The sequence below is a fragment of the Streptopelia decaocto genome (assembly GCF_964273445.1).
Source record: "Streptopelia decaocto genome assembly, chromosome: 4".
NCBI lineage: Eukaryota > Metazoa > Chordata > Aves > Columbiformes > Columbidae > Streptopelia > Streptopelia decaocto.
In genome coordinates this window covers 75,055,203-75,070,945 of record NC_138658.1, presented here as the reverse complement: position 1 = coordinate 75,070,945, position 15,743 = coordinate 75,055,203, and positions in this window count along the sequence as shown.

Genomic DNA, 15,743 nt, shown 5'->3' with positions numbered 1-15,743 from the left:
TCTCTCAGCCCAGAGCTGGCATAGCCCAGACTTCTCATCGTCCAATTGTTTTGTGCTCTCTGTGGCGTGGACACACTTCTGGACTCAAAGAGACACATGGACAATGATTCAGTTGCCTAAATACACATTTTCAGCGCTGCTTTGGATACTCAGGGTCTCCTGCCTGGCACATCCCTTCCTACATCCGCTGGTTCAGTGGCCACTTCTCCATCCTTGTAGACCCTGTGCCATGTCCCCAAGAGGATTAAATGGTTGTCCCTGAGGGTGGTGAGAGCCTGGCCCAGGTTGGCCAGAGAGGTGGTGGCTGAACCATCCCTGGAGACATCCCAGGCCAGGCTGGACGGGGCTCTGAGCACCCTGAGCTGGTGAAGATGTCCCTGCTCATGGCAGGGGGGGCACTGGGGGAGTTGGGAAGGTCCTTTCCAACCCAAACTATTCTATGATTCAATGATTCACAAGCTGCATCCCTTTGGTAATCTGTGTCATCCCAGGAGATGCCAACATCTGAATGCATTTTTGGCTTGCTGTCCTGCAACAAGTGGCAACAGAAGGTATGTCAGGTAATGTCTTCCCTATGGAATGTGTTTATGTATGAGGTGTTGCTGGAGTCAGTGGCTGTAAACATCGCACAGCTGCATGTAAGATGGAAACAGCTCAGAAAGGAGATGCTGCTTCTGTCCCAAAAGTCTCTTTTCACCCATTGGCGGAGCTTGGTGTTGGTAACATCTCTGTTAGTTTTGCTGAACCAGAATAGAGATTTGGGACTTGCCTTGGTAGAGACACAGTCCCACAGAAGGGCTTTGGACAGTGATGGAGGGGAAAGGTGCTCTTGTAGTGTGTGCATGCAGAGAGGGTAGCGATAAACGCAAATGTAGTTAAAAGCTCTTGGTGACAGAGGTGGGGGAGGTTCATTTCATTCGGGTTCCCTTTGGCAGCCAGAGTAAACTTGCATATTGTCAGGGATAATAAGTGTTGCTAAGCAACACGTGATCCCAAATCAGCTTCATCAGCCCAGCCCTGTGGGGAGGGAAAGACAAAAGGGATCTGAGTGGAGGAGATGGGCAAAAAACACCTGGTAGAGGGATGGAGGAGAGAAACAGCGCTGGTCACCATAGGGACAAACCCATCCCTGTGTCCCCAGCAGGGAAGTGAGGACAGAGCCAAGGACTGGCTGTGGCTGTGATTGTCCCCAGTTCAGTGTCACGGAGGAGTGCAGGTCTGGCCTCCACGCTGACTGGTCCCAGGCGATCTCCTGCCATGGGCAGTGCTGGCCCCCGTCCTCCTCGCTGGCTCAGGCTCTGGTGTTGTCACCTCTGGCTTGTGATTCACCACGAATGTGGCGTTGGCTTGGGCAGAGACACAGACAGACACAGCTGGAGGCACCACAACCTCAGTGCAGAGGTAGCTGATATGCAGACGGTTTTCCCCAAGGAAGGAGGACACAGGAATTGACCTCTCTTGCTTTTCTGTTCCTATGGCAGAATCACAGAATATTAGGTATTGGAAGGGACCTCAAAAGCTCATCCAGCCCAATCCCCCCGCCGGAGCAGGAACACCCAGATGAGGTTACACAGGAAGGTGTCCAGGCGGGTTGGAATGTCTGCAGAGAGGGAGACTCCACAACCTCCCTGGGCAGCCTGGGCCAGGCTCTGCCACCCTCACTGAGAAGTTTCTTCTCAAATTTAAGTGGAACCTCCTGTGTTCCAGCTTGTATCCATTGCCTCATGTCCTATCACTGGTTGTCAGAAGCCACCTGTTCTTGTTGCTTTAAGCTCCCGCTGATGCTAACCACAGCTCGGGTAGCAGGGAGAGCACCGAGAGGGTCACACACGTGTCCCTGGGCACCTCCATGTGTGAGCCCAAGCACTGTCCTGCCCTCCCCTGCACTGTCAGTAGCTCTCCCAGCTCTTGGCTTATCTTCTTGAGATCTTGCTTTATTCCTATCTCATTGCAACAGAGATGTAAACCATGTTTGTTGACTCTGTCCCATGCAGGTTACGGTGGCAGGAGGGAGTTCAGTTCAAGCCTCTCCATCCCCGTCCTCATTACAGGCATGTTCCCTGCTGCTGAGTCTCTTTCTCTGTGCCTTTCCTGCTCAGATAGATGAACTCTTTGAGTGACGCTACCTCCAGCATGGGTGAGGTGTCAGGAACTCTCATGTAGGAATAAAGAACACAGGGGTCATGTCACAATAGTGCTGCACCATGGATACGGCATCCAACATCCAGAGGAGCTGGAGCTGGGAAAGGTCCAGAGAAGGGCAGCAAGGAGGGCAAAGCATCGGAGTGATACTCCTGCCAGGAATAGCTGGGTAAGTACTTCTGCGGTTTGAAGAGATGACTGTAGGAGGACATACGAGCGGTTTAGAAACTCATGGGTGGTCTGGAGAGGATGAGCAAGGACTAGGTGGCCTCTGTCTCATACAGCTCAGCAACTAGGGGTCATCAAATGGAGCTTCAACCTCAGGAAATCCCAGAGCAGATTCCTTCACCTTGCTTGCTTTGATTGTATTTCAGTTACTCGTTAGCTATTAGAGTGAGATGGTCAACAGGCATCCCCTACAACATTCACTGGATGTGGAAATACACTTCCCAGTGGCAAATGTAGCTCTGATGTTGTCCTCAAGGAAGGCTGGAGAGGACTTGGTTGTCATTGCATACGCTGCCATAAATCATTCCTCCTCAGTCGCATCCCCTAGTATGAATTTGCAGCAGGACCTGGTGAGTTTGGAGTCTCCTCTTGCCCTCTGAAATGACTCACGGCTGGTGAGATTGGTGAGGGAAGGATCAAACTGGGTTTTGCAACAGGAGTGGATCCTGCGTGATGCAAGAAATCTGAGTTACTTGTCACCCGTTGGGTTGCTGGCTTCCTTTTCGCCTTCCGGTTTGGTTCCAATTCTCCTTTGCCTGAACAGAAGCAACATGTGTTTGTTTTTTAGTGTCACCACAGGATATTTTGTTTAAAAACATTTACACTTGTTTTCCTGGTTGATTTGGTACAGCTTCAGTTTTGGTCACAAGCCAGCAGTTCTGAAACTGCATCCCACTGGGGCAACCTTCAGTGTCCTGGGGGACAACATGCATTGTGGGGGGAGCTTTTAAGTGGACACAGCAACCATGGACACGGTTTCATGGGCTGCCCAAGATGCCCACATAGACCTCAAGGGAAGAAATGTTGTTCTCAGAGGTGTAATGTTTCATCTGGCCACTGTCTTGAGGAAGTAAAGGACATGAGCTCTTGTCCTTGAGTAGCTGTGTTGTGCCTTCCACCCCAGCAAACTCTCCCTTGCGTATTCATTCCCACCTCATTTGACACAACACCATATAGATATAGATGGGGTGGCCCATGTGGAGAACAGAAAAAAAAAATGTTGGAGGATCAGGATATTCCTTTTAAAAAAACACCAAACAAATAGAAAGTGCACCCAAGCAGAACTTGTATTTTTAGCCCTGCTAATAGCATTTGATCTCTACCTGGTCTCTTTTTGATGCTGGTGCTGTATGGGCTGAGTGCTATAGGGGCAGCTGTGCTGCAATCATGAGGAACTGATGGGATGGTTGTGGGCACCTTCATTTTTATGGTTTCTTCTACATTTTTAATGCACAGCTGGTGAACCCTCGCACTGTGAGCCTACGCAATGCTGCTGGAAATGGTTAGTGGGGGGAAGCAAAACTTTCCACAATGGTTTCTTTGTGTGCCTGGGTTAACCTCTCACTAAACAGGAGTAAGCAATGGATGTTGATGTAGATGAGGAGTCTCTGAGAGGAGTGGTGGCCACTAGAGGGTGACCATGTCATAGTTGGTGCTGGCCTTGAGGACAGTGTCTTCCTTCCCGGGGCAGCTCTTTAGGTTGGGAACCTCATCAGGGTAAAATTACATCTTGTTTTGGGTATGTGACCTGCCCAGGTAGAACATTTCTGATCTGAACGAGGTTTTGTACACTCTGATGGCTGATGGACGGGCAAGTAGTTTTCACATCACGTGTCAGAGAAGGAGTAGAGGTGTTAGAACATCTGGGAATCATATGAGCTATGAAGAATATGGAATCATAGAATCACAGAATGGTTTGGGTTGGAAGGGACCTTCCCAGCTCCCCAGTGCCCTCCTGCCATGAGCAGGGACATCTTCACCAGCTCAGGTTGCTCAGAGCCCCGTCCAGCCTGGCCTGGGATGTCTCCAGGGATGGTTCATCCACCACCTCTCTGGCCAACCTGGGCCAGGCTCTCACCACCCTCAGGACCAATAATTTCTTCCTCATGTCCAGCCTGAATCTCCCCTCTTCTCATTTAAAACCATTGCCCCTTGTCCTGTCATAACATGCCCTTCCAAAATGTGTGTCCCCATCCTTCTTATAGGCTCCTTTAAGTACTGAAGGAAGAAAAGGAAAGGTATGAGTTGGGTCATTGTCCAGGCAGAGCCATGAGTAGCACAACTACTCACCACGAGTCTCCTGATCCTCTCAGGTCAGGGATACACATGCAACTCTTCCATCAGCTCAGAACTACAATGCCAATTTTCTAAGCTCCATTTTTTCTTTTAAATTTGCTTGCATCATGACATGACTTCACACCTAAGCCAACATAAATATTGTTTTCTGGGTTATTTCTTGAAAACCATGATACTGTCAGAGAAAATAATGAGTCCTCCACCCCTCACGTTATTGCAGGCACCAGTGGTAGGACTTGTGTTGCTACCTGCAAATACATTGCATAAGCTGAAGGACAGAGTTCCTCGGCTGGAAGTGGCCCCAGGCTAGGGCATGGTATGGACTATTGCTGAAAAGGGACAAAATGAATTCTGTCCTCAGTGCCTGGCTCTCTGCAGCTCATCCCAGGCCATCCCACCAGCCATGGTCGCCTTCCAGTGTCCCTTCTCCTCCCCTGCTCTCTTGCTGCGGGATATCTCATGATAAAGCTGATTTCCTTGTTCATCCACCCCCCTGTTTTGGCTCCGAACAGGAACTCTCTGTTCTATTCCAAGATGACTTTGGCAAAAAAGCACATTTCTTCCTTTAGCAGTCCCAGACCTGTCTCCCCCATCCTCTGCCCTGTCACCTGATGCTCCCTTCTGCTTTGGCTCTCTCTTTGCTTACCCTTCCACCAGCTGCTGGTTCTCCTCCTCACAGCCCAAACACATTTTAATCTTTCCCATCTGAAACAACTCTCCCTTGGCTCTGATTTCCTCTCCAGCTTGATCTGATTGCCACTTCTGTGCATGCACTATGCCAAGACCCAGCTCACGTGTTCGCTAAAACCTTGGCCTGTGTCTGACAAGACCTCATGGATTTTGGGTTGTGCCCAGCATAGCTAATTTATTCCTCCTGTGCTCCCTTGGTATCTTTTCTTGAAGGCTGAGGACACCACTGTTTCTGATGATACAGTGAATTTGTCCCCTCTGCTTGCATGCATGTTATCCCAGCCCCTGAAAAGTGTGCTCTGTCAAAATCCCGCTGATGCTTTCTGTGCTGTGTCTGCACAGTTATGGGTCCAGTTATGGCCCTTGGCAACTGGAACCTTCATCACCACGTGGATGTTCTGTTACTGACAACTGCCTTTCTGTACCGAATGGCTGACCCTTGCTTCTGCACTGCCTATTCAAGCACAGGTGGGAGAAATTCTTTAAAACATCCTTGCTCTCCTACAGTCACAGAATGTCAGGGGTTGGAAGGGACCTGGAAAGCTCATCCAGTGCAATCCCCCCATGGAGCAGGAACACCCAGATGAGGTTACACAGGAAGGTGTCCAGGCGGGTTGGAATGTCTGCAGAGGAGACAACTCCACAACCTCCCTGGGCAGCCTGGGCCAGGCTCTGCCACCCTCACTAAGAAGAAGTTTCTTCTCAAATTTAAGTGGAACCTCCTGTGTTCCAGTGTGAACCCATTACCCCTTGTCCTATCACTGGTTGTCACCGAGAAGAGCCTGGCTCCATCCTCCTGACACTCACCCTTTCCATATTGATCCCCATGAATGAGGTCACCCCTCAGTGTCCTCTTGTCCAGCTCCAGAGCCCCAGCTCCCTCAGCCTTTCCTCACACGGGAGATGCTCCACTCCCTTCAGCATCTCGGTGGCTGCGCTGGACTCTCTCCAGCAGTTCCCTGTCCTGCTGGAACTGAGGGGCCACAACTGGACACAAGATTCCAGCTGTGGTCTCCCCAGGGCAGAGCAGAGGGGCAGGAGAACCTCTCTGACCTACTGACCACCCCCTTCTAACCCACCCCAGGTACCACTGGCCTTCCTGGCCACAAGGGCCCAGTGCTGGCTCATGGTCACCCTGCTGTCCCCAGGACCCCCAGGTCCCTTTCCCCTACGCTGCTCTCTAATAGGTCATTCCCCAGCTTATGCTGGAACCTGGGGTTGTTCCTACCCAGATGCAAGTATCTTCTTAAAACACCGTGGTGCTGTGATGGCTACCAAATGGAAGGTTTGGGATGACCCAGCATTCTTTTTATTCTTTGTACTTGCTTTCATCCATGAGGTGTCTACTGATGGTCTCTGACCATATGTACTTGAGTCCTGGGCTTACGGGGTTTTTAAATGAACAGGAATTGGAAAGAACCTAGAATTATGAAGTGTCTCTAATTTAAGCATCTCTTTTGCTGTAGTTGTGATATCAACAGAAATGAGTCTGGCTCCCTGGGGTGTCCCAGACAGCCAAAGCTGTGGGACGCTGCCTGGAAAGCACACATAGGTGCTGGGGAAACAGATGGATGTTTGCATGGCAGGCAGGCTGTTATTGCCTGCCAACACCAGCTGGTCCCAAACAGGATCTGCTGGTGATTTTGTAGTTCGGTTTGAGCCTCTTAAAGGCTTAGCTGTGTTCTCAGGAAGGGCTGTTGGTGTTTGTACACCCCTGAACTCATTGTGGTTCTGTGCTCCGATCGCCTCTTTAGGTGCTCTGATAACAACAAAGGAGCAGGGAGAGGGGTGAAATGGTTGAAGCTCTGCAAGTTTGCGATTTCTGTGATCAGGGGCAGAAAATACTTGATAAAGTCCTCCTAAATTTCCCACCTTCCCAGGCTTTGGCTTGGGATCAACATGCTCAGCAATGCTGCCCAGGGGCCTCTTGCCTTGGCTGTTAGAGGTTCCTCATGTGCTGGTGTTTGTAAAATGAGCCTTTCCCTCTGGGGCTGGTTCCTCTCTCTGCTGACTTTGTAGACAGGAATGTTTGCCCAGCAAAGCAGGAGTGACATCTGCTCTGCTCTGAGCAGGGAACACATTGTGTGAGATCTGCTCTGCTCTGAGCAGGGAACACATTGTGTGAGATCTGCTCTGCTCTGAGCAGGGAAGACATTGCTTCCTCAGCTATGTTGGTGCTGGAGATGGGTCGCCCAGAATCTGTGCTAATGTAGAAACACAATAAGGAGAGGTTGACGGAGGACACTACTGCTCAGAGGTCTCTCCACTGTCATGTCAGCCATCCTCTGGGCTTTCATTCAGAGAAGTTACCCTGGAAAAACTCAAATCTCCCCTGCTAGTGTTCTCCCCTCTGGTATCCCTGGAGCCTAATACAAAAATATTGGCATCTCTCTCCCTTTCAAAAAAATGCAGCCCCCCAAGGCCATTTGCAAACACTGTGTGCTGACTTCTGTGTCCTCAGTGAAGCAAGAATCATAGAACGGTTTGGGTTGAAGGGACCTTCCCAGCTCCCCCAGTGCCCCCCCTGCCATGAGCAGGGACATCTTCACCAGCTCAGGTTGCTCAGAGCCCCGTCCAGCCTGGCCTGGGATGTCTCCAGGGATGGTTCATCCACCACCTCTCTGGCCGATCTGGGCCAGGCTCTCACCACCCTCAGGGACAACAATTTCTTCCTCATGTCCAGCCTGAATCTCCTCTCTTTTAGTTTAAAACCATCACCCCTTGTCCTATTGCAACAGACCCTGCTGAAAAATCTGTCCCCATCTTTTTTATCGGCCCCTTTTAAATACAGAAAGGCCAAGGAATGTGTTAATAGAGTTGTTAAAGCTGCTTTGGCCTGATGGGTTTCCATGTTCATGTGTTTGGCAACCCCTTTGTCTTGAGCCTGTATGGGATCCACACACCTTCATGGGAAGGGACCTCAGGTGCTCGCTGTCTCTTCTAGGGATCATTTGAAAGATGGTTCCCTGGCTTCAAAATGGCTGTGAACACAAAGTGAAGCTGGAAAAGACTCAGGACACTAAGATGCTCAAAATTCTGTGGTCACTGCCACATCACCAGACAGATGAGGACTCATCAGGCTGGAAGGGGAGACATCTGAGAAAGGTTATGACAGAGGACTGTAAATAACTGAGTGGTATGGGAATGGGTGGACAGGGAGAGTATGTTCACCTGTACAAGGATTACAGGAAACCAGAAATTGCAAGTCCAAAACAAGAGGAGGTGATTCTTCTGCCAATGTATAATTAAGCTGTGGAACTCCTTGCAACAGGATGTTGTGGATGTTGAAAACTGATGGGAACTCATAAAGCAAATGGATAAATTCATGGAAGAAAAATTCACTGTGGGTAATTAAGTATGAAAAAACTCTATATGGCAGTACCAGTAAAACAGAATTATGCACTCCCTTCCCAGGGCCCATCCCCAGTTGTGTCCAGGCCATCTCCTCTCTGTCAACTGTACAGTCAGGCAGAGATGCAGTTATGGGAGCTGATCCACCTAAAAACAGGCAGATAACAACAACAACAGCAAGTGTGGTTGTTTTGAAAGCTGTGCTGGTTGGCACTGAGAGGACAAGGCAGTAGTAGTGTGAGATGATGGGTGGGGAAGGATGAAGAAGGCAGCAACACCTTCAGCAGGTTTTTCTGTAAAGACTTGGTGTTGTGAAGCCACACACTCAAAACATGTTGGTGTTTGCACAACGCCATTAGCAAGCTCCTGGTTTTTAAGGCAGGTTGTTGTGATCTCTGGCTTCAGGTGTCTTTAATAGGACTTGTGCTTTGGTCAAGAAGATTGGTGGCATGAGGTAGGTTTTCCATTTCCTTGTAAAACCTGCTTCTCAGTGGGGAAGAGTTGGGCACTGGAACAGGCTGTCCAGGGAAGTGGTGGAGTCACCATTTCTGGAGGGTTTAATAGATTAGCAGATGAGGTTCTTAGGCACATGGTCTAGTGCTGGAGTTAGGTTATGGTTGGACTCAATGATCCTGAGGGTCTCTTCCAGCTGAAATAATTCTATGAATACAGGGGAATCAGCAGGGATGGAAACTGCCACCCTACTTTAAGGATGAGACCAAAGTGAGCTGGGCCATGAACTGCTGTCTGTGGTCCATGCTAGTCCAGCTCAACTTGGTGACCTTTAAAGGCCTAGCACTTTCCCTTCAGCTACCAGTGGGTGACCTATTGAGGCAAAGAAAGAGGCGCCTGTGCCTGGGAAGCTCCAGGCTGTTGAGCCTCCCCGTGCAGAGTCTGGATTTCCTCTCATTTTCCACAGATCACGAGGGAAGAGGGAAGTCACGATGCTGGCACTCATTGTTTTGACGGTTGATAAGTCTCTTCTTTGCTGCAGCTGCAAATTAACATTAGCTTCCCTGTCTGACTTCCCTCCATGGAGCCAAGGAGGACATTTGGTGGCAAAGAGAGCTTGGGACAAGCCAAAGGTGCTCACCTGGCTGGCATCTCCAGTTGTATTGAGAGCCAGATGTGAGAGATGACTTTGTCCACAAGGTAAAATACAAAGCTGGTTAGTTGTAGCAGATCTTGCTAATTTGCAGCTGAAGGTCTGAAGGCTGGAAGTGAGGGTACAAAAGACAGGCTGAAAGTTGGAGGGAAGAATAATTTTTCTCAGTTGTTGGTGTCCACACTCTGGGCAACATAATCCCATTGTGGGCAGTGACTTCCTGTGCTGTCTTTGAGCATCATCAGGAAACCACAACTGATCAGCACTGAAGGTGTTTCTTACATCTAGAGGCCAGTGCCAAGTACTCCATTGGGACATAGAATCAGAGAACAGTTTGGGTTGAACGGACCTCCCCAGCTCCCCCAGTGCCCCCCTGCCATGAGCAGGGACACCTTCACCAGCTCAGGTTGCTCAGAGCCCCGTCCAGCCTGGCCTGGGATGTCTCCAGGGATGGTTCATCCACCACCTCTCTGGCCAGCCTGGGCCAGGCTCTCACCACCCTCAGGGACAACTATTTCTTCCTCATGTCCAGCCTGAATCTTCCCTCGTTTAGTTTAAAACCATCACCTCTTGTCCTATCACAACAGGCCCTGCTGACAAGTCTGTCCCCATCTTTCTTATCGGCCCCTTTTAAGTCTGGAAAATCTGCAATAAGGTCTCCCCGGAGCTTCTCTTCTCCAGCTGAACACCCCAACTCTCTCAGCCTGCCCCCAGCAGAGCTGTTCCAGCCTTGGGTCATTTCTGTGGCTCCTCTGGCCCCTCTCCAGCAGGTCCATGACACACCAGCTTCAGATCTGTGGAGACCTCCTGTCCCTTGGGCTGACAAGGAAACACACTTAGAATCCCAAGAGCTAATAGGAAACATTTCTCCTCAAGACTCTAAGATCTCTCTTCCACTGCTCAGATCAGAAACCCCTGCAAGTTTCCAACCCATTAAGCTTTGGTGCAGGCCTAGTGTGGGAGCTGCTCGCTGCAAATGCGGTGTCAATTAGCCTGTTATGAGCTAAAGGACATTATTTGGATTCAGAGGCATGAAGTTCATGGGCCACATACTGAGCTGACTAATAACAGGAATTTGGAATAGCTGTAGACTCAAACAGTGTTGCATGTAATTTATTTTAAAGTTGAGATATCAGGAGCCTTTGTAGGAAAAGGACTAACCTAGTGTGCAGAATGATGGGTTTTTATGTGCTCAAGTGCAAGTTTCACCAGGTAGCATAAAATACTCTTATACTTGAGACTTTTCTGCTTTATCAGGAGAGGGACACCATGAGTAGGAACAACCCCAGGTTCCAGTGTAAGCTGGGAAATGACCTATTAGAGAGCAGTGTAGGGGAAAGGGACCTGAGGGTCCTGGGGACAGCAGGGTGACCATGAGCCAGCACTGGGCCCTTGTGGCCAGGAAGGCCAATGGTACTTGGGGTGGGTTAGAAGGGGGTGGTCAGTAGGTCAGAGAGGTTCTCCTGCCCCTCTGCTCTGCCCTGGGGAGACCACACCTGGAATCTTGTGTCCAGTTGTGGCCCCTCAGTTCCAGCAGGACAGGGAACTGCTGGAGAGAGTCCAGCGCAGCCACCAAGATGCTGAAGGGAGTGGAGCATCTCCCGTGTGAGGAAAGGCTGAGGGAGCTGGGGCTCTGGAGCTGGACAAGAGGAGACTGAGGGGGGACTCATTAATGGTGATCGATATGGAAAGGGGGAGTGTCAGGAGGATGGAGCCAGGCTCTTCTTGGTGACAACCAATGATAGGACAAGGGGCAATGGGTGCAAACTGGAACACAGGAGGTTCCACTTATATTTGAGAAGAAACTTCTTCCTGGTGAGGGTGGCAGAGCCTGGCCCAGGCTGCCCAGGGAGGTTGTGGAGTCTCCTTCCAACCCGCCTGGACACCTTCCTGTGTAACCTCATCTGGGTGTTCCTGCTCCATGGGGGAATTGCACTGGATGAGCTTTCCAGGTCCCTTCCAACCCCTGACATTCTGTGGATCTGTGAATAGAGGACTTGGGAGTTCAGGATCCAGCAGTCGGGTCATAACTTGGCTTCTCTTCTCTTGAGCAGCTATAAAATATCCGGCCAAGTTGCACTAAGGAGGCACATGAGGCTGATTTAATGCATTTGTTTATAATGAGTTAAACTATCCATTTGAGTTCACCTTATTTTAGATGTGCTGCTTGGGCAATGCTGAGGCAGGACATCTTGGCCCGAATGTTTGAAAAAATCCCCTTCCTCTGCTGGGGCCACATTTTCTTGTTAGGTATCAAAATAAGTAGCCAGATTGTCACCAGAGGTCTGTGTAGGGTGGGAAGGACTCTGATGTGCTCTGACGATGTGGTCCAAAGGCTGTCATGGTTTGCTATTCTCACCTTTGCTACACGCTGTGCTCAAAATCTGTGCTTGACTGTGGTTCCTAAGTGAGGTCTGAACTCTTTGGATGATGTGGATGTCTGTGTGTGATTGCGCATGTGACACGTGTCTGGCCAGAGTTGCAAAAATGTTGAGTCCTCACAAATTCAGCTGAAGCGAGGTGGAACTGAAAGACAGACGTGCTTCTCAAGATGGTAATTTCCTTTTTTTTTCTTTCAAAAGACCAAGGAAGGATTTGTTTTCACATCTTAGTCAGAAACCATTCTGCACCACATCAGGCTCTGCCATGGCAGATGGTGCTACTTGGCCTTCTGCAGTTGCTTCCATTTTCATCAGTGGCCTTAGAAACATCTTTGGGAAAAAGGACAAAATCTTGCTTCGTTTTATGATACCTGCCAGGAAAAGCCTCCTGGAGACCGTCCTACATTATGTGATTACTCTCTTGTCCATGGTGGGCTCTGCTGCTGGAAGTGAACACATCTGTCAGGCTGTGTATTCTGCTCCTTCAGGTGACCCAGAAGGCCTTTGGGAGCATTCAGCCTCCCCAGCTACTGATCCAATGAGCCAAAGTCAATCCAAACATGAGGCTTTCCCTCCTGATCTTTCCAGCCTTCTCCTGAACCTTTGGGCTTACGCTGTCCTGATATAAAGTTCAACAACTCCTACTATAGAAGGCAGCAGAAAAGCTTCAGCGGTAGATGAACACCCTAAAAGCTTTGGTAGAAATGGTGCTTTGTGGTAGATACAATTTCATACTCAACATGCAAAGACTTTACGTTGGGTTTCATTTCCCTTTTAGTCATATGGAAGTCAGGTATGGAATCGAAATGTTGCCCAAGCTAGGAGGATGGGCTGAGGCTTCACCCCAGCGCTGGGTCACTTTGCTGCTTCAGCCATGGGCTTCATGGAGAAGGTCTTCCTTGCAGCATCCAAGCCGCATGTTGCACTCACAGCTGCCTGCTAGCTTTGGTGTGAGTTCATCCATAAAGAGGTAGGAGGGGGAGCAAAAAGGCTTTTCCTCTTTCAACCCACCCAACCCTGGGGCTGCTGCCTGTGCTGCTGAACCCAAACAGCAGCCAAAGGTCACGCTCTCAGTCCTCAAATGCCTCAGAAGAGGAAGTGCTGTACATGAAAATCAAGTCAAACAGTTTAAACAGCATGGCCTTGAGTAACACAGGCTTGCCAACTTGAGGAGAAGAGTAAATGCCATGTTTGGGGGTAGGAAGGCAACTGCCTGAGGGAACCGTTTGGCTTGTAGAAGAGGTGAGGGGCAGATGCCCAGCTGCCTAGAAGACCAGGTCTATCTACACTTCACATGATGCCAGGACAAGTAATGGTGTGTAGGTGCCCTGTAGAACATATATGTGCCACATGTTTTTAGGTTTGCAAAACTGGACTTTAAAGATCCCAGAAGATGGGGTCTGCTTGCATTCTGGTGCCAAGGTACCGACAGCAGTGGAAGTAATGGCCTCGAGTTGCGCCAGGGAGGTTTAGATTGGATATTAGGAAAAACTTCTTCCCGGAAAGGGCTGTCGGGCATTGGAACAGGCTGCCCAAGGCAGTGCTGGAGTCACCATCCCTGGAGGGGTTTAAAAAAAACAGAGATGAGGTTCTTAGGGACATGGTTTAGTGCCAGAGTTAGGTTATGGTTGGACTTCATAATCTTGAGGGTCTTTTCCAACCAAAATGATTCAATGATTCTATGTGTGCATTGCCAGGACCTCTGGGACAGCCAGGCTGGGGCTTCACCTCCCAGCAGTAAATGTAGCTACTGAGGGTGTCCTGGGGTAGAGAACTGGTCCTTGGAGTGACACCAGCAAGCCACTGAGCATGGTGACAGCTGTGAGCTGCAGCTTATAATGGGCACTAAGAGAATAACCTTATCATGGAGAAGTGCTTGGCCCATGTTTGTCATGTTCCTCATGCTGGGGCTGAGGAACCTGTGTTTGGGGGCTGCGCGCAGTCTGTGAATTCATTCCATATGCCTTGCTGCCTCGTTATGGCATCATGACTTAAAGTATTCAAGTTGTAAACTGGCTCTGGCCAACCTACAAGGTCTCCTCCACAACTATCCCAGCATGTCGTGCACCATCTGCAGTGTCCATACGCCCACAGCTTTGTCCAAGGGCACTCAACACGTACCCAGACACCACTCTGGTGGGTGGTGACACAGCCCTCACGAGGTCTTTGAACTGAAAAATAATAATTTAAAAAAGTAATTTAAAAAATATGCACAAAAGGACCGGGGGACCCAAAAGAAACTTGTTAGTTTGTTCCAGGCAGACAGGACAGACAAGAGCCCACAGCATTTAGCCTGGAGACCAGAAATTGCCGCCTGGAGAGGGTGACTTTGTCAGGATGGAGATAGCCCAAGTTAATTAGATCACTGCAGTTTCTTCAAGGGGTGTGAAGAATCTATTTGACCTTTTGTAAAGAGAAAGTCCGTAGCTTCATTTTACAGAGGAAAAGGGGAAGGTCTGAGCACTTGAGAAAGTATTTAGGCTCAACAAATGTGACTGGTCATATGGATAGTTGATCTGTAAGACCCTCGTTTGCAACCAGAGGTTTAAACAGGGTAATTTGCTGGCCTGACCTGGCTTTGGTTGGGGGTTTCTGTGTGTTGTCTTGCAACGGGAGCAATGGAAGCTAAAAATAAACCACCAAACCTTGCCTAAAATGCCCTGAGGATCATGGTGGACACCAAGCTGGACATTAGCCTTGTGCAGTGATGAGCCACAAACAACACTGTAATAGCAAGAGTGCAGGCTGAGGGAAGTGACAATTCCTTCTGTTCAATGCTTGTGGGACACATCCAGCTATTGTGTCCTGTTTTGGTCTCCCTGGTAAAATAAAGACGCTGATGTGCTGGAGGGTGAAAGCAGGAGCAATGACCTCAAGCAATCCAAAGAGATTTAGGTCTGCTTATGTTATTTGGCTGGATGGCTCCTTGGGCTCCCCAAAGGACAGTTCACCATCCTGGAGACGATGTGAGCTGGGATTGCACCTGTAGTGAGCTGCCCCAGAGCCAGGAACTGCCAAGCTTATCCCAATATTTGACTAAGAGCTACAAGAGAGACTTTTGTAGAAGCCTTGAGCTCATCAGGTCATCAACCTGGGATCTTGATTGCAAATCTACAAGCCTGGCTCCCTAGAAGTGTGGAGAAGTTGATTTGTAAGCTCATCACGTGAACTGGCAGTCAGGTTCCTGATGTAATTTTGTCTTGTCCAGTGGAAACACCTCCCTGCCTGCGTTCCATCAGAGGTTCGCTGGATGCAATGTGTTTTCTGTGAAACATTCAGTGTTCCACAAATCCACATAATGTTTGTCTGGAAAATTCCCAAGCAGCTTGATTGGATCTGTGTGGCGTGAAGCAGGCCTGGGAATGGGGTGGTGTTGGGAAATATGACTGCGTCACACTGTCCATCCCATCTCTTGGGTGTAACCTCATCCCAGACCTGAATAACCTGTCACTCTTGGCTAAAGCCTCTGGCTTTCTGTCCCTGCTCCCAGCTCCCTTGTCTCTGCTGAGCTTGTTTCCATGGGTGTCTGCCATGGGGATAACTTTATGTTTGTCTCATAAGAAAACATAACATCTATGAGAATCCTTTGCATATGGAAGGCTGTGACCTTCTCCAACTTAGTTAGAAGTGTTTGACCAACATCCACCTGATTTTATGGCAGAAGAGTCATAGATAGAAAGCTTTTATAAGTTTGCAATCAACTGGTACTAGCGTGGGACCTCAAGGCAAAAGTCCACATGGACTCATGGGTATTGTCAGCTCTCTTGCAT